The sequence below is a fragment of the Eschrichtius robustus genome, chromosome 14 (genome assembly GCF_028021215.1).
Source record: "Eschrichtius robustus isolate mEscRob2 chromosome 14, mEscRob2.pri, whole genome shotgun sequence".
NCBI lineage: Eukaryota > Metazoa > Chordata > Mammalia > Artiodactyla > Eschrichtiidae > Eschrichtius > Eschrichtius robustus.
Genome location: NC_090837.1, coordinates 51,800,002 through 51,825,490, shown reverse-complemented (window position 1 = coordinate 51,825,490; position 25,489 = coordinate 51,800,002). Strand labels below are relative to the sequence as shown.

Below are 25,489 nucleotides of genomic sequence, written 5' to 3'. Positions count from 1 at the left end.
AATTGGGAAAAACACAGTAAAAAAGCAAAAGTATAGCAGGGCTATAAGATCATGTAACTAGATAACCTGACCACATGAGGTATGAATTTTAAAAGCTTACCCAAGGCAATAATGGAGGTTGGGAAGGATGGGGGCAGGGGAGAGGGGAATAAACTCAGCAGACAGTCACAACTTCACTATTTAAAATTCGAGGAAAAATCCTGGAGATGAGCCAGCTGCCAGCCTCAAGGGAATGGCTACACACGGCCTTACCCAGGCAACCTGAGGGAATGTAACTACTGAGCCATTTAAAAATGACAAGTATGTGAACTATGTTGATATGCGGGAAGATATTAATAGAGTTTATTATGGATTGGATTTTTTTCAACCATAAAGGTGCTTAGGTTCATTAACAAAAATTTTGGAACTCAGCCTCAGCCAATCCTGTCAAGATAATCTCTACACTCCGGGGGCCCTCAAGGTCTTGGGGCAGAACAGGAGCACCAGGAGGGCTGGGGAGGTCCTCCAGTGGAGCCGTCATTTTCCAGATGCAGACTCGGAGTCAGATGGTCAGAGCGCCCACCTGGGAAAGTGCTTCACTCCCCTCCCATCCCACGTGCGGTGCTTTCAAGGGGCTCCTCAAATAAGGAAGGGAGGCTGGAGATCAGGCGAGTAACCACATCCTGCGTCAGGAAGAAAAGGCTTTCTCCCAGGCGGATGTGGAAAGGCTTCCTGAAATACCCTGGAGCTTGCTCTTACTGCGGAAAATGACAGCTGGCCAGTCCTCACAGCAGGTGGCTAGCTGAACCTGAATGAACCCTACATTTTTTAAAGGTAAGGGGTTCAATCCTTAGCTATTGAAAGCATAGAGTCTGGACCAGCGGCACCAGCATCACCCGGGAGCTTGTGTTTTTGTTTTCCTTTTTTAATAAATTTATTTATTTATTTATTTATTCATGGCTGTGTTGGGTCTTCGTTGATGCTCACGGGCTTTCTCTAGTTGCAGAGAGCAGGGGCTACTCCTCATTGCAGTGTACGGGCTTCTCACTGCAGTGGCTTCTCTTGTTGTGGAGCACGGGCTCTAGGCACACAGGCTTCAGTAATTGTGGCACGCGGGCTCAGTAGTTGTGGCGCACGGGGTTAGTTGCTCCGCGGCATGTGGGATCTTCCCGGACCAGGGATCGAACCCGTGTCCCCTGCATTGGCAGGCGGATTCTTAACCACTGCACCACCAGGGAAGTCCCACCTGGGAGCTTGTTAGAAACACAGAACCTTGGTCCCACCCAGACCTACTGAAACATCATCTGCATTTTTTCTCTATTTTTTATTTATTTACTATTTTATTGGCGTACAGTTGCTTTACGATATTGTGTTAGTTTATACTGTACGGCAAAGTGAATCAGCTATACATATACATACATCCCCTCTTTTTTGGATTTCCTTCTCATTTAGATCACCACAGAGCTGAGTAGAGTAGAGTAGAGTACCCTGTGCGATACAGTAGGTTCTCAGTAGTTATCTATTTTATACATAGTATCAGTAGTGTATATATGTCAATCCCAATCACCCAATTCATCCCACCCCCGCCCCTTGGTATCCATACATTTGTTCTCTACATCTGTGTCTCTATTTGTGCTTTATAAATAAGATCGTCTATACCAATTTTTTCAGATTCCACATATATGCGTTAATATACGATATTTGTTTTTCTCTTTCTGACTTACTTCACTCTGTATGACAGTCTCTAGATCCATCCATGTCTCTACAGATGACCCAATTTTGTTCCTTTTTATGGGTCAGTAATATTCCATTGTATATATGTACCACATCTTCCTTATCCATTCCTCTGTTGATGGACATTTAGGTTGCTTCCATGTCCTGGCTATAGCAAAGAGTGCTGCAATAAACACTGGGGTGCATGTATCTTTTTGAATTATGGTTTTCTCTGGGTACATGCCTGGTAGTGGGATTGCTGGGCCATATGGTAGTTCTATTTTTAGTTTTTTAAGGGATCTCCTTACCATCCTCCACAGTGGTTGTATCAATTTACATTCCCACCAACAATGCATGAGGGTTCCCTTTTCTCCACACTCTCTCCAGCATTTATCGTTTGTAGATTTTTTGATGATGGCTGTTTTTACTGGTGTGAGGTGATACCTCATTGTAGTTTTGATTTGCATTTCTCTAATAATTAGTGATGTTGAGCAGCTTTTCATGTGTTTCTTGGCCATCTGTATGTCTTCTTCGGAGAAATGTCTATTTAGGTCTTCTGCCTGTTTTTGGATTGGGTTGTTTGTTTTTTTGATATTGAGTTGCATGAGCTGTTTGTATATTTTGGAGATAAATCCTTTGTCTGTTGCTTCATTTGCAAATATTTTCTCTCATTCTGAGGGTTGTCTTCTCGTCTTGTTTATGGTTTCCTTTGCTGTGCAAAAGCTTTTAAGTTTCATTAGGTCCCATTTGTTTATTTCTGTTTTTATTCTCATTACTTTAGGAAGTGGGTCAAAAAAGATCTTGCTGCGATTTATGTCAAAGAGTGTTCTGCCCATGTTTTCCTCTAAAAGTTTTATAGTGTCTGGCCTTACATTTAGGTCTTTAATCTATTTTGAGTTTATTTTTGAGTATGGTGTTAGGGAGTGTTCTAATTTCATTCTTTTACATGTAGCTGTAAAAGAATGAAATTAGAACAGTTTTCAATAAGTGGTGCAGTTTTCCCAGCACCACTTATTGAAGAGGGTATCTTTGTTCCATTGTATATCCTGGCCTCCTTTGTCATAGATTAGGTGACCATGGGTGCATGGGTTTATCTCTGGGCTCTCTATCCTGTTCTATTGATCTGTATTTCTGTTTTTGTGCCAGTACCATACTGTCTTGATTACTGTAGCTTTGTAGTAGAGTCTGAAGTCAGGGAGACTGATTCCTCCAGCTCCATTTTTCTTTCTCAAGATTGTTTTTGCTATTCGAGGTCTTTTGTGTTTCCATACAAATTGTAAAATTTTTTGTTCTAGTTCTGTGAAAACTGCCATTGTTAATTTGATAGGGATTGCACTGAATCTGTAGATTGCTTTGGGTAGTGTAGTCATTTTCACAATACTGATTCTTCCAATCCAAGAACATGGTATATCTCTCCTTCTGTTTGTGTCATCTTTGATTTCTTTCAACAGTATCTGATAGTTTTCTGCCTATGGGTCTTTTGCCTCCTTAGGTAGATTTATTCCTAGATATTTTATTCTTTCTGTTGCAATGGTAAATGGAACTGTTTCCTTAATTTCTCTTTCTGATCTTTCGTTGTTAGTGTATAGGAATGCAAGAGATTTCTGTGTATTAATTTTATATCCTGCGACTTTACTAAAGATCCCCAAAATAGTCACATGCACATTAAGGTCTGAGAAGCACTGATTCAATCCTAGAGCGCAGGAGGATTCATTTACTCATTCCTCAAACATTCACTGACTTCTCTGCTAAATCCTGGGCAGATCCAAAGATCTGACAAGGCACCCACAAAGTCCAGCAGGAGAGAGAGACAGGTGAGTGGGTGATGCAGCTGCCCTTCTGCAGCCTCAGGGAGAGGAAATCCATGGCTGAACCACTTAAGATCTTTTGAGAAAGAAGCCAGAGAGTCCAAGGTTGGGGATGGATCAATAAAAGTCTTTAGAAAACTTATACATTAAATACAATGAAAGAGCACCCTTGATAAAAAACCATCAAGGGCCTTTTACACAACTTCCATCAGTAAGGTGCTGTACTGTTGCTTTCCACTTTGCATCCTCTGCTGGCTAGAAGCTTTCACATTCTCTCTTGCCCACAGTTTCTGTGAGATGCTAGTAGATTAACTTTGTTGTGTTGCAGATAACACTGATCCTAAACAGCCTGCATCAGCATTGACTGTGTTCAGCATGACTTGGAGTTCAAGGTGAACAGAGTGGTCCAAGGTGAGCCCAGACACACTCAGGCCAGGCTGCAAAGGATCCGGGCCTCACCCCGAGCCCACAGAGAGGTCAGATCAGGATCAGAACAAGGTTTTTAAGAGAAAACTCAGATCCCCGTGTGGGGGAGAAGCTGGAGGAGAGAGCCTGGAGGCAACAATGCAGAGCAGATGAGAGTGAGGGCCTGAGCCAAGGCAGAGAGAGGATGGAGTGCAGAGGGTGAGGCTGGAAGGTTTCAGGCAGTGGATGCCAGGCAAGGTCTCTAAGCCCAGGTGAGTGGGCAGCGGGAGGGAGCTGGCTGGGCCTCAGGGTTGGGGGCCGTCAGCAGATAAGATATCTACTGAATGGTGAATACTGAATGGTGAATACGCTGAGTCTGAGGGGCTGCGTGACATCCCATGAACTGACAGAGGTGCAGGTCAGAGGGGAGGAGCTGGGGTTTGTGCAGAAAGGCTACTGAGGCCACAGCTGGAGGAGAGCGGACAGAGTGAGACCAGAGGAAAGGGTCAAAGGGGGATGTCATACCAGGAGCAAGAAAAGGACTCAGAGATGCTGCCAGAAAGAAAGAGGGAGAAAGCAGGGCAGCCTGTTGTCAGCGGAGCCAGTGAGAGAGGACAATTTAAAAATCACAGATGGCAGATAGCTTCCAGTGCTTGGGAGAAGGGGAGGACCAAAGATAAAAGGTCCTAAATCACTGGTGACCTGGAAACACATTCCCTGGCTGATGGCATCAGTGAGGAAACGCAGACAGAGGGCTGGGGGGCTGGCGTGTCCTCAGAGCTGAGGCAACAGCAGTTGCTGACAACACCTGCCATGCTGGTCTGCTTGATAAACCTAAGATAAATAATATTTCCGGATAATGCCTTCTACTGTCAAATTTTCCTTGTGGAGCTACTTAAGGTCTTCACCAAGGCTCCCCACAGCCCTGTGGTGGAAACTGCTTGTAAGAGGCAATCCAAGCCACCTCTGCAGAGGTGGGAGGCGGAGGGCAGCCCAGGGGAGATGCCACCGAAAATAAATGCTCCCGAGGAGAAACCAAACATTAACTTCAGTGCTTCTCAAACTACCCAGGTTGACGGAATAGTTTGTCAGGTTGCAATTTCCAATCCATTGTTGACCAATGCCTTGGTAAATTACAACAAAAATGAACAACTACTAAAGGACATAAAACAGGACATACAAATACATGCCAAATACTTTATCATTACACTCAATACACAAAATTCTGTCTTAATATAATCTAAAAAAACGTAATTCAGAAAAAGAGAAGAGTTACACAATATAGCATATAAAAGAAAACATACAGGCAATTAATATAGAAAGTTACAATCACTCTCACAACTTTGTTGTAGTGCAAACAAAAAGTTGCAAGTGAGGGTTTCCCTGGTGGCGCAGTGGTTGAGAATCTGCCTGCCAATGCAGGGGACACGGGTTCGAGCCCTGGTCTGGGAAGATCCCACATGCCGCAGAGCAAATGGGCCCGTGAGCCACAACTACTGAGCCTGCGCGTCTGGAGCCTGTGCTCCGCAACAAGAGAGGCCGCGATAGTGAGAGGCCCGCGCATCGCGATGAAGAGTGGCCCCCGCTTGCTGCAACTGGAGAAAGCCCTCGCACAGAAACGAAGACCCAACACAGCCATAAATAAAAATAAATAAATAAATAAAATTAAAAAAAAAAAAAAAAGTTGCAAGTGAAATTGGTTTGCCATACTAAAACCTAATACACACACAATGAATAAAAGCTACGTGTTATCTGTATTCAAAGTCTTTAAATGAGAAAAACTACTCTAGTTTTTGCTTGTTAACTTATCTATTCTAGGACGGATCTACCAAGCTACTCTCAGGGAACAATATATAGCTAAGTTGTTTCTCTATTTTGTTTTAATAACACTCATCATAGAAACCAGTCTTGCAGAGGTATGTTGACGGAAATGGGGGAAGAGATTTTAGCATAATTTTGACAAGCTCAGAACATTAATTTTTAACTTTTATCCAAAATGAAAGCAAATGATGCTGTATTTTCAAAACGCATCTTCAATCCTTCAGTAGTTGCCAATTCCCCAATCTATCCTGTGCAGTTACTGTTAAAATTAAATTATCTTTCAATGAAATAAGTAGAAATGAGATCCATAAATTTCCCAAGCTTGGCTTTTTTTTGATAGAAAATAAAATTCAAAATGCTCTATAAAATCATAAAGTATTCAGTGATAATGTTTCCTAGGGGTTCAATGTGAAGATCATTACCCGCTTCACTGATAGCTGTAGCTAAATCATGGAACGTAACAGAGTAATCTGCAAACTCTGTTCTTCCAAACTTCTAACTTTTGTTTTTGCCCTTTGATTTTATCTGTCATTTAAAAATATGCTGCATTCCTTTCTTGCATGGAAGTTTTAATACCTAAGATGTCAAACAACTAAGCAAGTCTGGCTAACTCATATCTTTAAAGAATTGAGAACAAGCTGGTTTCCTGTCTTCAAGAAATACGACAGCTTATTTTACAGTTCATTTTCCATAGACAACCACGATACCTCAGGATGCAATAACAGTTTGTAACAATTAGCTTCCATATTATCACATATAAGGGAGGATAATCTTTAATGCCTTTGCCTTTATATAATTTACAATTTTACATCATCACTAAGCACACTGTTTAGTTCAGATGACATTTTTCTGAACCACAACTTCTTTAATGGAGGAAGGAGTGGACTGATTTACACTGATGCAAGCTCCTTAATCCATGTGGCTGTTCTAGAATATTCTCCTGTGCTGTCAGAACACACTCCCTTATGCAAAACTCAAATTTCAAGCTAAACTTGTTGACAGTGTAATTTTTCATAGTTTTATATAGTAGTTCAGAGTTAGTTGTGTTTATCAGCAATGAAGCTAAAAAGAATTCTTCCTATGTCAACATCATATTCAAATTATACATTTACTAGAATTGCCAATTAGTAAATCTGTGCATTCTTTAAACTATAATGAAAAATTCTCTACTACTTGTTCTGTGCCTTGGCTTTCTATATCAATAAGCCAGTTTCTGAATACATCATTAGAAAGTGGTACTTGAGCCATCTTCTTGGCCATAGAGTCACTGAACATTTCCACATCAGCATTTTTGATGCAGTCCTTCACCACTGTCTGGACAAATATATATTGTCTTTTTATTCCTAGTAAATCAAATTGTTATTTAATAAGAAGGCAACAGAATACTCATGTTGATATATGAAACAGTGAACACTTGCATCTGTCAGCTCTTTTAATTGAATACTTTCTTTCAAAGAATTCTTTTTGTTTTTCACTGTATTTCTTTAGTTTATCTGTAAATGCTTTTTAAGAATTGATGGTCTTATCTCTTCATCAGCCAGTACTTCCTCAGAAGATAGCATACTGTGTTTAGCAGTTTATTTGGCTACTTATGGTTGCAAAACTGAACTGAATGCATGAAGGTTCATACAGTTAACTAAAACTAATATCAAATCTTTTGCTTTGAAGTGACTTCCATTGTCACCTTTTAGTTTACTACTACTGTGCATTGAGAAAAGAAGTCTTTTCTTGACAAAAAGAAAAAACGTCCAGTGACATTTGTTTTGCCAGTATTAAATTAAGGTTAAGAATAATTAATATACATTTACTGACAAATAACATTTAGCTAATAATATTAAGCTATGAAGAAACTGAACACGTGAAGAACTCATAACTCAAAAAAGACAAACAATCCAATAAAAAAGAACGCGCAAGGCTTTGGACAGATACTTCTCAAAGAAGATATTTGGATGGCCAATAAGCACATGAAATGACGTTCAACACAATTTGTCATCAGAGAAGAACAAATCAAATCCCAAATGAGATACAATGACAAACCTATTAGAATGGCTAATACTTAAAAGACTGGAATACCAAGTGTTCGCAAGGATATGGAGCAACTGGAACTCTCATGCACTGCTGGTATTAATGTAAAATAGCATAATCATTTTGGAAAAAACTTTGTCAGTTTTCCATTAAGTTAAACATACACTTACCATATTACTCATCAAATTCCTCTTCTAGATATTTACACAAGAAAAATGAAAAATATATAAAGCTTGTACATGTATGTTTACAGCAGCTCTATTCATAATGACCAAAATTGGAAACAACCCAAGTGTCAATCAATATTTGACATTTGATAAATAGATAAACAAACTGTGGTACATCCATACAATGGATTAGTCATCAGCAATAAAATGTAATATACTATCAATAACACACAACAACATGAATGGATCTTAAAATCATTATGGTGAATAAAAGAAGCCAGACAAAAAAAGTACATAGTGAATAAGTAAGTCCATTTTTGTGAAGCTCTAGAAAAGACAAGCTTAATCCATAGTGACAAAAAACGCATCAGTGATTACCAGTGGCTTGAAGGTAAAGGGTGGAAAGGGGACAAAGCATAGAATGACTGAGAAGGGGCACAAGAAAGCTTTTTAGGAACATAGCCATGTTCTATAGCTTGACTGTGCTAGTGGCCATTACATGGATGTATACATTTGTCAAAACTTATCAGATTGTCACTTAAATGGGTACATTTTTCTGAAATGTAAGGTATAACTCAATAAAGTTGATTAAAAACAAAATCACACCTTACAACATAGTTCTAAAACACATGACTGACACACCACCTATGCCATACGTAACTTACCACGTGAGTCCAACAACACCCAACCTGTTCTATACTCTGGTCAACACGGTTTGTCTACTGATCACTTGCTTGGATACTCTAACAATGTTAAATTATTATAAATGTTTCTAAATGCTTACTCTTAGGTCCTGTACTTAACTCACCGTGAACTGATAACAAACAAACAGTTCACAAACTAGCCGTAATCTATAGATGACACGCTGAGTGGGCTTGTACTAAATCACATGCCCAGAATATTCTAGATTCAGTAAAATTCCAACCTACTCTAAGGCTAAGTAAATTTCCTAACCTCTTCACTTATGCTAAAAGTAGTACTGGAGCTCATTCCCATACAGGGAGTTTGGTGAAATTCATAATAAATTACTAATGAGTGAACTTGAGGAGGAAAGGAATGTAAGGAAAAATTGTTACTAATCCTGTGCAATTCTTTGAGGCTTAAGTGAACAAATGTTTAGAGGAGTGTAATGGACAGAATTCTGAGATGGCGCCAAGATTCCCTTTCCTGGTACACAAAGTCTGTATAATCCCCTTCCCTTGAATGTGGGTGAGACCAGTGAATATGATAGGCTATCCCTGCCATGATTAGATACACTATATGACAAAGATGGCAGAATTTTGCAGATGTTATTAAAGTCCCATATCGGTTTGAGTTCATCAAAGGGGAGATTTCCTAGGGAGGCCTGACCTAATCAGGCGAGCCCTTTAATAAAGGGTCTAGAGGTAAGAGGTAAGTAGCTGCAGAGGAGCTTTTCTGTTGACCTTGAATTAGCAACTGCCATGTTGAAGAGAAGACCACATGACAGGGAAGGGCAGGCAGCCTGTAGAAGCTGAGGACCTCAGTCCTACAACCTCAAGGACTTAAATCCTGCCAACAACCAGTGAGCTTAGAAGAAGAACCTAAGCCTCAGATGAGAACACAGCCCCGCTGACACTTTTATTGCAGCCTAGTGAGACCCTGAGCAGAGGACCCATGTAAGCAAAGCTGGGATCTGTGTAAACTGTGAGAAAATAAGTTGTTGATTTAAGTGTTAAAAATAAGTTGTTAAAAATAAGCATTGTTTTAAGGCCTAAGTCTGTGGTAATTTACTGTGCAATGATAGAAAACTAATAAAGGCAGAATCCAAAAATAGAGTTTATTTGTACATACAGTCAACTTTTGACAAGGTTCCACCCCAATGACATGCAACTGTATGGAGATATTGTCCTGAAAGGAAAGCAGATGTGACCTGGAAAAATTTTTCTCAATAGATAGAAGAGCCCCTTTAGAGCCCCTTTGGAAACAGGGTGAGAGGAGTCTCTGGAACACACCAGATCTGGTTTCAAATTCAGCCTCTACTCCTTATTGACCCTATGACCTGTGGGAAATAATGTAATTTTTCTACACCTCATTTTTAGCATCTGAAAGACAGAAAAGTTAAACACCTACTAAATCAGCTAAGTTTCTGTGACTGCAAGCCAGAAAGTAACTGGCTTAAAAAAGAAAGAAAGAAAGAAAAATGCATTAATAGTATAAGAGCAGCTCTCAGAATCCAAAGAAAAGCTAATGGCTGGGCCTTGGGAAGGGCTGGAAGCAGGACAGCCCTGGGGATGTGGGTAACAAATTATAAACAGTCTTTTCAGGGGCTGCTGCTGTTGCACTGAATTGGCTCCATCCTTGCGGCGCTCCCCTCAAGATCAGGATTCCAAGGAGGGAGATGCCCAGCGGGGACCCAGAGCCAGGGAGGTCTGGTGTAACTTGATTCACAGGCAAGCCTCCACCGGGACCACCCCACAACAGCACGCCCTGGGGGAAGGGTGGTCCCCCAGAGGAGAAGCAAGTGCTGCTACCAGAGAAGGTGGGAAAAGAACTGGACAGGTGGAAACAGCAGACGCCCCCACACCTCCTCATGGAACGGAATGCATGAAAACAAGACTTTACACATGGCAAGTGCTCAAAATAGCAGCAATGACTAGTCTCACCCAGTTTGTCAATGTCTCATAAAATATATTTGGAAACACAATCCAACTACACATTAAAGCTATACGCTGCTAGACAATACTTATTAGCTTCTATAATTTGCGGGTTATCTTTTGGGCCCTGGTTTCTGTGTTCTTCCAAAATTCCCAATATATATTCTAAATGAAATATGCAGCGCTGTACAATTTCAGTAGATTTCTTTCATCCATCTTCCAATACACAAGTTTTTCTTCAATTTTAACTTGTACGCTGAGTATTTAAATTAATTACTTTGGTTTTGATTTAAGTCTGCCTTTTCTTTTTTCATAACGTCTTTTTATTCTTATGCTTTAAATACCTTCTTTCATGTCTCCAATAGTTTGAAACATACTTATTGAATATTCTCCATCCAGCAGTCTCTTATATAACTTTATAGCAGTCTAACCCCACTGCTGGCCATGTGTACTAAGCTTCGGGTGTGGTAGATGGTTCCCTCAGGGGGTCTTTAATTTCGGATTGTGAGCCCATCTTCAGAAATACTTGATATGTGGGAATTCTGTGCAGCCTGAGTATAGTGTGTCCCTCAAGAAAAGCATCACCACCTTGGGACCCCTCGTATGCTAATTAATCAGAGTGAGGATTCTTACACAAATAATATCATTCAAACCCCAAACCCAAGTAAGGGTACACCTGAGATTACAAATCCCACCACACCCAGCCCCAAGCCAGAGGGGGTAAACTTCCTGCTAATCTCCCCAGTCTGGTGGGCATATTTTCTGTGGTCTATTCTTTCACCAAGAATATGGTCCTGAGCAGCCTGGCTTTAAACAGGAATCCCCACCCTCCTCGGACCTAAGGTCTCATCATCTACCTCCACAGCCCCCTAAGTGCCCTGCGGTCACCAAGACTGGCCCACTTTCCCGAGGCTGCTCTAGCATCAGCTCACACAGTTCTCACTCATGAAAAGGTTTTTGGACACTGGATATCCTATGATTTCTTGTCATCTCTGCCATGCATTTAAAACATCAATGTTTTACAGCCAGCAGTACCAAGCGTTCTGTAAGAGCAGGGTTTTCAAGATATTTCATCTACCATACTTCCAGGAACAGAAGTCCCAGGGTGTACAGTCAATAAGTATGAGATATCCTAAACCAAGCATTTTTTTTCCCTTACACTAGCTATGCAAGAAAAATAAATTCCATTTAGTCTAGACTCTCACCCATAAAAGGTGTGACCTACTAGCTGCTGGAACAAGTCAAATGAACACACTTTTAAAAGGTGCTGAAAATGCAGATAATTAAAGAAGAAACAACACCAATCTTGCTACTATTAGACATACAGTTTGTTTACAATATTTATTATTAGAATTCATTCTTATAAATAACGCTTTATGTCTATGTTTTGTATTTCATAAGACTTCCTTAGGATTGAGTCCTAGAAATTAAATTACTGGGACAAAGAGAATAAATTTGTAAAGGTCTTTCCTAATAATAATAAAAGTAATAGCTAAATACATGTTGCTTAATTGCTTTCCCAAAGGACTGTACTTCCAAAGCAAGAGCAGTTTAAGAACGTCCACTTCACAGTGTCCTATTAAGTTTGGGTTATATGAGTGATTTCATTCAAGAGTCAATGTGGGGCTTCCCTGGTGGCGCAGTGGTTGAGAATCTGCCTGCCAATGCAGCGGACACGGGTTCGAGCCCTGGTCTGGGAAGATCCCACATGCGGCGGAGCAACTGGGCCCGTGAGCCACAATTACTGAGCCTGCACGTCTGGAGCCTGTGCCCTGCAACAAGAGAGGCCGCGACAGTGAAAGGCCTGCACACCACGATGAAGAGTGGCCCTCGCTCGCCACAACTAGAGAAAGCCCTCGCACAGAAACGAAGACCCAACACAGCCAAATATAAATAAATAAATTAATAAATTTATTTTTAAAAAAAAGAGGCAATGTGTAAGCCTAAGACATTAAGACGTTTGAACAATTAACGGGAAAAGAAAACAAAGATAAGGCTTTAATCTAAACTGCAAAGGCAGAGAATCATAGTACCAAAAAGAAAAGCCATTCCCTCCAAAAAATACAGTCTAAACATATGATAAAGAACACTGAGCAAAAGTCAAGACACAGCCATTATTAAATAGGAGTTAAGCATTTGCTTTTCAAAAGCAACAAGAAGGTGCCATTTACTGCCCTCTGCGGTTGACCACGACCCACGAGTGAAAGTACCGTCTTGGTCGGTCCCACCTGCCTGCCTTCCTCCCTTCCACGTGTGATCCCGACTTGCCCAGAAAAGGACCAGTAGAGCAGGGCACACAGCACACACTCAAAGGTCTCCCGAGATGACAACTTCCCAGGTTGTAATCAGAGAACTAATTCCAGGGACCCACCGTTCCTTCCCTCATCTACAGAAGATGAAGCTGAAGGAAGCAGCCCTACCCCCTCTTCTAGGAAAAGACGTTTAACGTAAATCTTAAACTGGTGATTTTGTTTTCAACCTCCCCATCCACTGAAGTTAAGGAAACAGAAAGATACATTGCACCGATTTCAAAACACCAACCACCAAAACTGACAGTCCAATTTAAAATTTAAAAAATAGAGAAAGAAAAGAAAGTCTTTAAACTAGCAACCAGCTGGCGCTCTGTAGACTCTTTGTATAGTGGATTTTAAATTACAAATTAGAGTAAAACAACAGGAGCAAAAATAAAGAGTAATCAGGGTCTCTTTCTGAAGAAAATCTCCAGGACAACCATGGTCCTGACGGGCTTCGGCCGCCCTTGCCAGCTGTAATTGCTCTGAAAATCACAGCTCCCTGAGAGGCACAGCTTTCTTGGTAAAACAAAGCTATGATTACTGGAAAGCAGAAATGCTCAAAAAGAATCACCAAAGGAAAAAAAGATTTTTTTCAATCTTCAGATTTACCAAATGGAGCCAACCTCTAGTGACTAAAGGCAAAACGCATTTTGGGGACACGTTCCCCATGCCACACATTTCCTAGGCACTCCCTGAAGTTACTGCATGTTTTTCAAATAACAAGTTCATTTTATTATCACAATTACATTCAACAAAACTCACCCTCTGCAAAACGGTCCTGGTTTCTCTTGCTTCTCTGGAAACTTCCTTGGGCCTTCCCACTTAAAGGACAGTCCTATCACAGTTTCCTTTTATAGTATTACACAATCCAAATTATAATGATAAACTCATCTCTAAACCATATGTTAGTGACTCTGAAATTAAAACAAAATGTAGATTGTCCAGTACTGCAGAATCTAAGATTTGGAAGGGACCTCAGAGGGCACCAAATTCTACTCTCCACCCACTGAAGACGCACCCTAACTCAGCCTTTAGGCTTGTTCAAACCTGATCCCAGTCTGTCCACCAGTAACCTCTACCCACAGAGGTAGTGCTACCCCAGGGAGCCACCCAGAACAGGCCCGCTCCTTCCCTAAGACAGTCATGAAAATTAGGAAGAGGCTCTTCACAACCCTGCCAGGTTTCTACACCAGGCCTCCCTAAGCCCTCTGGCCGCCCCAAATTCTCCTGCACGCTGTTCAGGACACCCTTCAAAGAGTCATGGGCCCTCCTAAGATACTGCTCACAGAGCACTGCAGCCAAAGCCTTTATATCCCTTTGAAAGAATATAAAGCTTTACAGGCCATCTCATCCATATAGCTTTATTTTCTGTAAATGTAGTCGAGTAAAACATACAGGTCATCTTTTATAAAAATGCTGTTTTTCCAGTATCTTTCTATACTCATGTAATAAAATTTTACCCAAGAGGTAGGACATTTATTTCAATTATGTTTCCTCTTTTTAGTTGGTTCCAGCCTATTAACATCTCAACTTTGTCATGTAACGTTAGGTATTCCTATCAGCTTTCTGTCACTTTCAGTTGTTTTGAGGAAGCCCTCCCAGATATAGGACACCGATCTTTTTTTTTTTAGGTGAAGACATGACAGCATTATGACATCCAGCGAGTCTGCCTGTCCCTTTCTGATGACTCAAAGCAAAAACATCAACCAGATTGTTTTTAAATAAATGGTGAGTTCATCTTACTAACATCTAGCCCACAAGGACATTATAAGAATCCCTATCGGGTGTATTCCTAAAATAAGATCTACCAGCCCAATGTCACCTCCATTCACTCTTAGCTAACCCATGACATTGGTTCCTTGTAATTCTGCAGTCATTTAGAAATTCTAACAATATGCTTATCAACTTGCCCCCCATTTTCACTTCTGACTTAATAAAAAAATAAAGCTACTGATTATCAACCATGTACTGGGTGGAATAGACTTCACTAGAGATTACTGTCAAGCTTCTATGATTAAAATAAACTTGCTTATTTTCTATTTTCAGAAACTGGCTTATTTGCCCAACCCTACTCTTCTGGCAAATGGAGATCATGCACAATGAAATAACCTGTAATTTAGATCAACACCAATGAGCAGTCAAAGTGCTGTATCTTTGTTCTCTTTCAAATCAAGATCCTTCAGTAGTAAAAAGAGACAAAAGCTTCTCCTGTGTCCTAAGGTCTTTCACCTTCACACCCAGAATCTCAAGGTCTCTGGACCCTGAGGTTTAGGGCCTACACAAGGCAACAGCACCCATTGGCATCAGCAAGCTCTTTGGTAGCTCTGAGGTCTGGTCAGGCTCTGCTCCATCATGAGAACAAGCCCCAGAGGAAGATACACAGGGTCTGCCAGCAGGTCAGCTCTTCAGATGGCTGCTTCTCTACTTTTCTTGCTGCTAAGCAACAAGGTTCCTCTCCAGTGCTGGCAATGGCATGCTACCTTCTGGATGCTCCAGGGAACAGGGGAGGCCTCTCCCCTAAGAAGCCCCTCATTTCTTCCTGCAGCTCCGCCCTCAGTTCTATTGTGCATGGCCCCCTTCTTGCCCTGCATGGCGTTTGTCTCCTGTCAGAGCCTCAGACTCCTTTTCACGTTGACTCCTGATTATTTCTCCAATCCTAAGAATTCCTTAATCTGTGTTAAGGAAAAAAGGCAAAAAGCAGAGAGACATTCTTGAAAGCCATTCTCCTTCCCCATAGCAAAGGAATGAGCTTCATCTGTAACAGATGTAACTGATGCTGCTCTCAAAGCACAAAGGCAATAACTATGGAGGCCCCTCCGCAGTATTTTGGTTGCTTGTAAGAAGTGCATCCTGTGTGGCTCCTGCTGGGACCTGCCATACAAAACTGGGTATTTTCTTCACCCATTTTGGCTGGGGCTCTGAATCTCATTAGGTATACATCTATCTGGTTCTTCAGCTCCTATTTCCCCCTGAAGTTTGCTAATTTTTTCAGATTGGTAGCAATTAGTACTGTGCAAGGTGTCACTCCCACCCACCTCCTCTAAACAGACACATCAGGTGCACAAAACACCCTGAAAAGCCTACGCCTCACAGCACTGCTTCTCACAGCAGAATAAGCTACCTACATGACACTCCAGCCACTGCTTGCCATGCTACTTCGTCAGAGTTCCTGGTGGCAGGGGCTTCTGGGAAAAACAATCTCTAATTTCTAATTGGACCTCAAAACCCTTCATGAGGCACCACTTCCTAGGCCATACCTTCATGCAGCAGCATGGCATGTCTCTCTCCTTATTCCAAGCAACGTTGGCACTTGGCCCCTTAATTAATTTAACATTCTCATCTCAACTGACTCCTGCTGAAACATATTTTAAATTTCACTAGACAAGCTTGGGATGCCTACTCAGACCACACCATCTTTTGATGATGTAATCTCACTACCTTGCTTGAAAATGTTGACACCTGGTGACCCCATCTATCTGGCCACAGCTGACAGGACCAGGGAAGAACACCTGACCTAAGGAAGCCAGTCATGTTCTTCCTCCTAAAAATTGATTCTGAAAGTCAGAAAGTGTGAAAATTTCTTATTGAGAGTCAGAAAGTGTAGTATGGTTCCCTGAGTGGCCATTCTGATGCCATGTTCAAAGAGCAAACAGGTCCAGTCGACAGAGACAACTAGGGTGGGGCACTGGCCCCAGGAGAAGGAGGGACGAGAGACCATCTGACAAGACAGGCAGACAGACCTGTTAGCCGAGGATGTCCCAGTGCCACACCCTCTCCCACGAGTGCCCGGCTCTTCTGCTCCATGAGACACCCCTGCACCCTCACAGCAAACCCCCTCTACGGAAGCAGCCCTGAGTGGGGCTCTGTTCCTCACAAGTGTGAGCCAAGAACGGAGGAAGGGCATTTTCAACTTGCCAAGACAAAGAAAGAGAGTGATGGACTCAACAAAAATTTCCTCCATGCTTACTACACAGACATGCTTACCCCTTTACACATGCTGAGGGGCGGGGGGAAAGGATAAATGTGACCCCTGCCCCCTAACTATTTATCATCTGGTTGGGCAACCAATAGTAACCCAAGACAGAATTAATGAAAAATAAAGTCATGATATATACCTTAGCAATGAATTTCAGAATAACTGACAACCACAGCTATGGATGCTCCCTGAAGAGGCTTGTCAAGAGGGTCCAGAGCAGGTGAGCGGGGAGTTGCTCACAGGTTGAGAGTTCATCTGGGACCAAGACGGATGACTAGGTTTTGGAGAGGCAGGAAAGCAAATGCGCAAAATTGCACACTTCCTAATTGTGATCCACTGGAAGATACATACCTGTAACATCTCTTGTTCAACACCTATTTTGCATCCTAATATCTGAAAACGATTACTTTTCAGAAACAATGAAAAAATTAGTAATTACATTCACTGTGGATAAACAATTCATCCAGTGACTGTGGCTGCAATAATTCAGAATAACTTATTAACCAGGTATCATATTTTTATGGGATAATTCAAACATTTTATCCATTCATTCATCCATCCATCCACCTACCCGTTGCACAAACACTTGACTGAGTGTACCAGACTCTGGGCTAGGCACCAGGAGCATGAATGTGGAAAAAGGATAGCCTCAACCCATGACAATCCTTGAACTATGTGGACAGTCTGCCAATGGTTGCGAACCAGCACACTGAATTCATGAGAGTAAGATCAGCAAAGATCTGGGTAACAGAAAATGAGACAACTAAATTTTGCCTGAGGGATTTGGAGAAGTCTTCCCCAAGGTAATAAGACTGAACTAGATTTTGCAAGAAAGAAAGGGGTGGTGCCTTTGGGAAGAGAGAAGAGCATTAACTGCATTATTATATGAAAACACAAGGGGTATTCAGCGTTGGAGAGAGAAGCTCTTGTTGAGTTGCCTGTGGAGGTGGCAGGAGGCTGACCACAACAGCAGACATGCCAAGGATCATACTCTGCAGACAACAGGAATCAGGAAGGATTATTTTTTGGTGGAACAGAGACAGGATCAGATCTGGTTTTGAGAAAAATCCCTCTGCTGGCGATGTGATCGCCCTTGTCTCACAGTTATATTTTAAATCATGTCTCTGTAAATTGTGGCAACTTGATAATTGTTTTTTTTTCTAAGTAGAAGATCTCCATGATTCTAAGTACACATTTATTTTTATTAAGCTTTGTAGGAACTTAAATATTTCGTTCTCAAATCTCCTCCCATATTTTTTCTAGAAGCACACCTCAACGTGTGCCTTATTTATAATGGGAAAAGCAAAGACTGTGAAGACAGATCTGAGTTCAGATCCTAACTGTGCTACTTCCTCGCTGTGTCTCCTCATTCTAAAAATAATTCCCACCATTGGTTGGTGGGTGAGGACTAAACAAAGCCACTTACTGACTGTGTGACTTTGTGTGCACATTCTTTGAGTTTTATGGAAAAGGAAGGTAATATGAGAACCAACCTCAGGGGTACTGTAAAGATTAAATGAGACAGAACAAGTAAAAGCACTTACCACAGAGCCCAGACCCAAAATCATTAGTTACCAGTACAATGTATAAAAAGCTTTTGGTCCAGCACTTAGAATGAAGTTAAGAATTGAATAAATGGTAGTTCGTTCCTTCACGCAGTGTCTATGCTTTCTGCTTCTTTGGGTGTGTGGTCTCCTTTAGATGTAGAAGGCACCTTCCAAAGGGCCTAGCCGATGGCTTAGGAGCCCACTACATGAAGCAGTCAAGCACCTGCTCCACCACAGTTCCTCACGCTCTCCTCACCTGGGTGCCAACCGCACTGTTCTTTCTTCCTTACATCTCCATCACCCCCTCCTGAAGGGCAGGAGACAAGTTTTCTTCATTGGAATCACCAGAACCTAGCGTAATGCTCTCAATGCACGGAAGCATGGGCTTTGGCTCCAAAATCTGAGGTCTGCCACTCACCAGCTGCACAACTGTCACGAAGTTACCCTCTCGGGGCCTTAGTTTCTTCATCCGAAAGTTGAGAGTAATAGCTCCTACCCTATAGGGTTGTTGTCGGGATGAAATGAAATAATATGCATAAACTGCTTCCCATGATTGCATCACAAAGTTCCATGTATATGGATATGTGTGTACACACACATACGTCTATATCTATAGTTCTAGCTAAGAGTTTTACATGCATACTCAATCCATGCCTTCATTTACTGAGTACTAACCATATACATATTTTAAACATACATGACAGGTGCTGAAGCAATGATGCACTGACTTCAAAATTTCAGTTTAAAAAACAAAAACTTGGGTCCTTCCTAACAACTGATCGAAAATATCTTTCTGGATTTAAAAAAAAAAGTTTCTTTTTCATTTATTAAATTATTTTGGAGTCAAACACCATCATTAGGATCTCTTCTTTTTCACTATTTTTACTAAATGAACATAACCCTTTTGTAGGTCTGACCACTTTGGCTATTATCCTGATTGTTCTTACTTTAATTGACTTTGAATACATTATTAGAATGTTTCTTCTCGAATCCAAATTTTAAAAAGCTCTGTGACCTTTACCCCAAATTTCCATCCCTGCCTCCCTTGATCAGCTATGTCAGCCAAAGAGCCAGATGTGTTTGCCAAACTCAAATGCAATACTCTATCCCTTAACTTTAATAATCTCTTTTTTAACAGAACCATTCATTTGCAACAGAGTATGCCATTTGCAGTAAAAAAAAAAAAAAAATCTGGTGATTCATTCATTCAACAAATATTTGTTGAGCTCCTGCTCTGTGCCAGACACTGAGAAGATGCTGGGGATGCAAGAGTGAGCAAATGATCAGAAGGCCCTGCCCCCCATGAACTGATATGGGGGGGAGGTGCATGGAGACACAAGACAATAGACAACAAACACAATAAGGTCACGGTACTCATGCTGTCAGTTCTGCTATAACACCACACAGGCGTTCCTGCAAATCACCATGCTATGCAAAGATCACTTACCAAAAACCAAAGGACATAAGGGGGGAAAAAGACAGGAACCTAATAAACGCTGTAGCACAATTTTATACATGCTGAATGGCTAAGAAATACATAAGCACTACAATCACTGTGGCATTTTACTGAGGGAAAAAATCTGAAGGGTGCTGGTGGAAGCGGGCACCAGAGGGGCTGCAGCTCGGGAGTCATTGTGGGGTGTCAAGGAAGAAGATCAGAAATCAGACAAAAGCTGTAACCACATGTAGGCAGAGTGTGCCTCAGACAACAGGACATGAACTGAGACAGCTGGGAGATGTCTGAGGCGTGTGCATGTGTGCATTTTGTGTATTCCCATGTGGCTTGGCTCAGCTCAGTGCAGTTTTCTGAGCTTATCTGGTGCTTTTGCAAAGAAAATTTCACATAAGCAAATTTGAAACTCACATTACACTCAAACTATTCCCTAATATGTCAATCATGTTAGAACAAATGTATGTTTTAAAAACAAGTGTTATACAGAACTGAGTGTATAACATAAAGAGATAATTGCTGTGAAAAACTACAGCAGGATAAGGGAAACTCAGAGTGGGGATTTTGTTTAAATTTTTGCTGTATTATTCAATACCACTGTATTCATTCTATACCAACTGTTCATAAAAAAACGCATGTGCACTGCATTTATACGTGAGCCTGTGATCATTCTGGGACTACGTCTACCTTCAGAAGCACATGCTTTTGTCACACGGCCTCAGACACTGTGCCCACCGCCTAAAGCCCTTCTATGGGGTCTCGAAGAACTTTCTACTATTATTCACTATTATAAAGCAATATGATTCAATGCATTGAAAAGACAGCAGAGTATTTCCAAATCAGCCCCTCTGTGTGATTAGTGACCCCGAATACATTCTTTGCATCCATCATCATTCTAATTCTCACTGTGTGTTCAGGGATTCTCATCAGATTCACCCTGGCAAAATGCTGTTATGCTGCCTTTTCTTTACACTTTCCCAGTGGTCAAAAATGTGGTGAGATGATTTCAGCTGCTCCACATACTTTGAGAACTTCACCCAAATTGAACTCAGCCCATTTCCAACCTCCTTTCCCATGCCTGCTCATTCCTTCTTTCTAACCCAATCTAATCTCTAACAAATTCCAAAACTGGAATCACAGCTTTAAATCATAAATATTGCAAATTTTCTATCATCAATGTGAATTGCTCTTACTACCAGAAAAAAAAAATTTCATTACTTAAATTTTAAAGTTCATAGCAGAATGGGGATTTGGACACCACGCTTCAGGAGGTGGAGAAGCAGGCAGAGGGGTGGGCCTGGGGGGCAGATGCACCGTAAACCCCCAGGAGGCTGGGAATGGCAGGGAAGCTGGGGCAGTGGGAGACCCAGGAAGGCCCCCTGGGCTGATTTACCAACCTACCAACCCCAGCTTGGTGGTTTCATGTCTCATGTTAAAATGATGGCAATGTTCATTCTTCTCTGTTCAGTGTTAAAAATACTAAAAGATGTAAGCTGATTGCTCATCTCCCTGATACATCCTTCCTACACGTCTGATAAAGACAGCTTCCATCAGTGTTTAATGTAATCAGATCTAATTCACCAAGGGCTTACTCAGGGATTCCATGTTTTCTAATTTGAATTGGATCCTCTTTGTTTCTCAAAAGGCTTTTTCAGCCAGGGCTGCTGCTGGGGGATTAAAGCAAGGCACCCCTCTGGGCAGCCTGGAGGGCGACCTGGATCCCAGGCCGATCACAGCCACTGGGCAGGAACTACAAGCACTGCTGTCGGGGCGGGGGGGGGGGGGTGCTGTCTTACAGGAAACCAGGACTCAGCGGGTCCCCTGCACTCTTGGGAAGCACTGCTGTCACATTTCTGATGGTGCTTTCAGACCTGCACATAGAATATGCTTTTTGCATCACTATTTGATGCATGAAGACATATTCCAACACATTTGAATTGACCAACCTCAAAACCTCAAATCATTGGTGGGAAATGAGAACAAGTCCTGTGGAAGGCAACTGGGCAAAATCTATCAAAATTATAAGTGCACAAACCATCTGACCCAGCAATCCCACCTAGTGGAATTTATCCTACAGATAAACTTGTACATGTGCAAAATGGCACACATACAGTTATTTACTGCAGCATTGCTTCTTATGGCCAAGAATAGGCAACAAACCAAGGAGATGGATTAAATAAAGGTTCCTACATACACGTAATGGAATATTATGCAGCTGTCAAAAAAGAAATGGGCAGCTCTTTATTTACTAGCATGATAAGACCCTCAAAAAATACTAAGTGAAAAAAAAATGCATATGACATGTTACCTTTTTTATTTTAAAAAGGGGGATAAATTATGTATTTTTCATTCATGCATTAAAAACAGGGAATTAATAACACTGACTACATGAGGTGGCAAATTGGTGAGCTTTGGGAGTGGGAGTAGAGGACATGGCTGGGGTAAGAAGGCAGGATATTTTATTACACATCATTCTATACTTTTCAAAGGTGCAGCCATGTGGATGTGTGCCACTTTTTCCCAAAAAGTTAAATTTAGAGTTTAATTAAAGAACTTTTAAAAATTAAAATAAAAATCCCACACCTTGTTGAAATGCCACCCCGCTCCAAAACTGACAGCTGTACACTGATCTAGGAGTGAGGCTTGGGGTGTCCTGGGATCCATGAGAGCCCTGCTCTTCTCTTCTTGGCTCTACCCTGGCCCACGGTCTCCCCACCGATTCCTATACTGACCCCTTCAGAGTTCTCCTTCTTCAGGTAGCACACTCCCTCCTCCTGTTACCCGCCCCCTCTGTGCTTATCCGCACAGGTGCTGCCACCCAGAAACCAGCATGGCCCGGCTGTCCCCTAGAACTGGCACGTGGCCCCAAACCACCATCAACATTCACAGCAGCCCTGGCCAGATATCAATGTTGCATGTCACTACTGTCTTCTTGTTGACTACTGATTCTGGAAAATTATTCCAGAAAATCCGCCAGCAATTCCCACTGGACTCAGACCCACACTCGTGTGCGCAACAGTGCATGTCACCTTTATTGCTCTGAAACATCTTCTCAAGGGAGAAAACACTGAAGCGAGTCACCACTCCACTTCTGTTCTCCGTTCTAACATTTAACCCATACAAAAAATTCATGATATACAATCTCGGTCTTGTTTTAGACTTTAAGATCCTTACAAGGTTAGCTCCACAAACTCTTGGTTCAACTGAAGTTAAGTTTTCAGGGCCAACTAACTTTATCAAAATGAGAAAAGTCTCACAAAAGAAGCTATCCAACTTCCTCATCATGTACTGTTGAATAAGTATTGATATTTGAAAATTTGAAGGCATCTCTCTTTTGTTATCTAAGCATAAAAGTTAGATTTAGTTTAATTGTGTGCATTTCCTCACACACGAATGTCACTTGGCAAATCAACCTAATCTATATTCTCATTTTTAAAAATTGTTTTAGTTTTTGAAACATGCTCAGGAATACTTTATTAGCTTATTATCAAAATACATTTTGATAATAAGCTATTAAACCTTAGTGAAAAGTAAGACAGTTGAAAGGCCTGCATGCCAGTTCCAGCAGAACCTGTGATGGTGACACTCCTGAAGGCCACTACTGGGCTGGGGCTGAGCCGTGGCTGAGTCATGGCCATATTTAACCTCACCATTTGTCTTCTGGGTAAGAAAAGGATGGGGGTGAAAGAGACAGTGATAAACATCAAAACTCCAGCACTACTGGCGTCATCAGCTGAAATGAAAGGCTAGTAAGACATGTCCCCACTTACTATTTATACCACGCCAACTACATACTGTCCTGAACTGCCACCAGACCTCAGACCCCGACAGTCATAAAGCTGCTGGAATGGGAAAAGAATTTATCAAGGATCTCAGCTAATCACAGATAAGCTAAAGGACACTAGCCAAATACTAGGGCTCCTGCCTGACCCGTTCCCAGAAGCTGGTTCTTACTTTAGGCCAACACTGCGTTTAAAAAACCCTAAGTGTGCGGGGGGAGAAATATTTAACACCAAATTCTGTGGTTATCTAAAGTCTCGTTGATAAAACCAGCTGTCCCGCGCTCACGAAGGTCCACCACAGGTAAAACTGTCTCTGAGCTTCTTTATTTAACAGACCCGTTCCCAGGCCCACCTCAGATCCCTCAGGGCCACCGTCCTGGGGCGGCACACACAGGCACTGGCCTCCGCCACGTGTGGGCAGAGAGGCACTTACAAGAGTGCAGTCACGCTGGAGGGGGCAACACTGCCCAGGTGGCCAGCGGGAGACGCGATCCCAGGTGGGCGCACGACATTCCCTGAGTGTTTGCAGCTGGTCCATGATTCACAGGCTGTAAGGCTCAGTCTGCGTGACACCTGACTGTACTTGACGGCCACAGACACCCCCAAATTGCGGCCCGTCTGCTTTCAAGTATGCACCGTCAATTAATTCAGCTCTGACGTGAGCCTGGCACCGCCGTGGCAGACCGAGGGGGTGCGGACAGATCAGTATAAACCCACAACAACTGTAAGGAATGTCCAGGGCCACATCCTCCCTTCCCAGCCTCTGCAGGACCAGCCTCGGTAAGAGCTGAGCCCCGGAAGAGACAGAAGAGTGAACCAAGTGTAACTTGACACGAGAGTCTGCTGGGAGCCGTCTGACGCCTCTGAAAGTCATGTAGGCCAATGTCTTCTTCAAGAAAAGGGGCAAACCCTTTCTCAGTCCTATTTTTAGACCTTCCCAGTAGCCTGTGCTCCAGAGCGAACACTCCCCGAGCAGGCTAATTCTGTGAGTCGAGCATCTGCTCTTCTTGATATGGAAAGGAAGGCAAGACAGAATGCGCCTTCCTCCCCTCGGCTGTGTTCCTCCCTGGCCACCCAGGACAGCGCTGGCCCAAGGAAGCCCTCCCGACGCTGACGTCCATCAAACGCACCAACTGGCTATTTACAGCCGCCCCGTTCACCCGTTACTCAGGCACTTAAAAGAGCATATGACTCCTAATCCGGGGGCAGCACAGATGCTGCTTTGCCTTTAGCCTGTGCTCTTACAGGAAACCTAAACATTAAAAGTAACAAGCTGCTACAGGGTAACTATCGAGTATCAGCATTCTTTCCTTCCATGGTTTATGTCAATTCAGGAAAACATGTGTGAAGCATCTGCCTTTTTATTTAAACAGAAAGCAAGAGCTCAGATTGCCGGACTGTGGCATTTTATGCACAAACCCAACAGCTAAATTGGGAGCCGCGTCCATGGGAGGGGCACACTTGACTCGGGCCACCACAGCTGCCCTGGCCACCAACTGCCCAGGAGGCCTCCACTTGAACTGAACGGGAGACAGTCAACAACAGAGCACAGCCAAATACACAGAGAAAAGAGTAAGAGTTTCTGATGACTGCACAGCCAGAGAGCCAGAGTCCAAAGTCCTGTTGACTACGGAGAAGACAGCAAAGGATAATTATTTTCAAATTCCTTTTACTGCATCCAGTGCTGTTTCACAACATTTTCCTTGAATTTGATACTGGTAAGAATTTAATATGTTTATGGCCAGACCTATTGTAAAACGAATAAACCGTAATTTTAGCATTATAAGTTCTTCCTCCAGCTCTATACTTTTTCTACCATTCTCCTCCCTCTGACACTGAGAATTACTTCCCAGACCACTGTTTCAGGCCTCTTTATCAAAATGAAATTCCCATTTAGCAAGAGTATG

The 25,489-nt window shown here is 42.2% G+C and overlaps 1 protein-coding gene and 1 long non-coding RNA gene across 5 annotated transcripts in view; one reads left to right on the top strand and one right to left on the bottom strand.

Annotated features, from left to right (window-relative positions):
* FHOD3 (formin homology 2 domain containing 3) overlaps window positions 1–25,489 on the bottom strand; it is a 491,850-nt gene that overhangs the window by 345,118 nt on the left and 121,243 nt on the right. The window lies entirely within an intron of this gene.
* Window positions 501–14,954, top strand: LOC137776283 (uncharacterized). Its single transcript, XR_011076194.1, has 3 exons — window positions 501–813; window positions 14,459–14,555; window positions 14,874–14,954. It is a non-coding gene; the product is annotated as an uncharacterized lncRNA (long non-coding RNA).